Raw genomic sequence first — 1,145 nt, forward strand, 5'->3', positions numbered from 1 at the left:
TGTGTGTATGTGTGTGTGTATATATGTATGTGTGTGTGTGTGTGTGTGTGTGTGTGTGTGTGTATAAATTTGATTTATCTAGCGCATATCAGTGTCCTATAGAATGCCCTATGAGTTTACTTTTGTTATGGTTCTATCATAATTTGTATTGTTATAATTCCCTCTTTAACATCAAACTAACAGTAACCTATTTTTACTCCCCATGGAAGACATGGACTTTGCCTTCTGTGACGCTGTACTTTCTGCTGTTATCTTTGACGTTGTTTGATAATATTCTCTGTTATATTACTTGCCCGCCAACTGCTTGTTACTGTTTGCCATTCTGCGTGGGTGTATGATCATCTGTTTTATTTTCCTCCCCCCCCCCTCTCTCTCTCTCTCTCTCTCTCTCTCTCTCTCTCTCTCTCTCTCTCTCTCTCTCTCTCTCTCTCTCTCTTGGCCCTGACCGCAAGACATAACTAGGTAAAACAGATAACCCTCACCCCTAACCCCACCCGTTCCCTCCTTTTTCAATCTTCCAGTTATCTTTCAACCACCTCGTTTTCTCATCCTCTGGCCAGCCCCTACGTTATCCCCTCGACTTTTTTCCACTGCATGAAAAGATAGAGCTTACGAGTTTTGAGTTATGGTTTTCTGTTGAGTGATCGCGATAGCGGTTAAATTTCGTCAGGATCTGAGGTGAGTATATTCCGCTGTTTAGTTTAGTATCAGAAAGTGTTTTTTTGTTTTTTGTTTTTTTTACAGTATCTGCAACGTACGATTAAATAGGTCGTGATATTAATGCCGTAGGCTACAGGTGATGCTAGATAGTGACATACAAAGAAAATAAGCAGAAATAAAGACAACAGACGTTTGATGGAACGAAAGAGCAAATTAAGACGTTTGATGGAAAGAAAGAGCAAATTAAACTGGAGCCCCCGCCAACCACCTCTTTACCGTGAGTCATATCGTCTATAAATTGATAGAAGGAACTGATCATACGAGTGCATTCATACTTCAACCATGACAGAGAGATATGTTATAGAACGTTGTTACTGTTACTGCTTTGGTGTTATTGGTGTTGTTTTTGTTGTTGCTTTCTTCTTCTTCTTTTTCTTCTTCTTCTTCTTCTTCTTCTTCTTCTTCTTCTTCTTCTTCTTCTTCTT

The sequence above is a fragment of the Aplysia californica genome, unplaced genomic scaffold (assembly GCF_000002075.1).
Source record: "Aplysia californica isolate F4 #8 unplaced genomic scaffold, AplCal3.0 scaffold00071, whole genome shotgun sequence".
NCBI classification, from domain to species: domain Eukaryota; kingdom Metazoa; phylum Mollusca; class Gastropoda; order Aplysiida; family Aplysiidae; genus Aplysia; species Aplysia californica.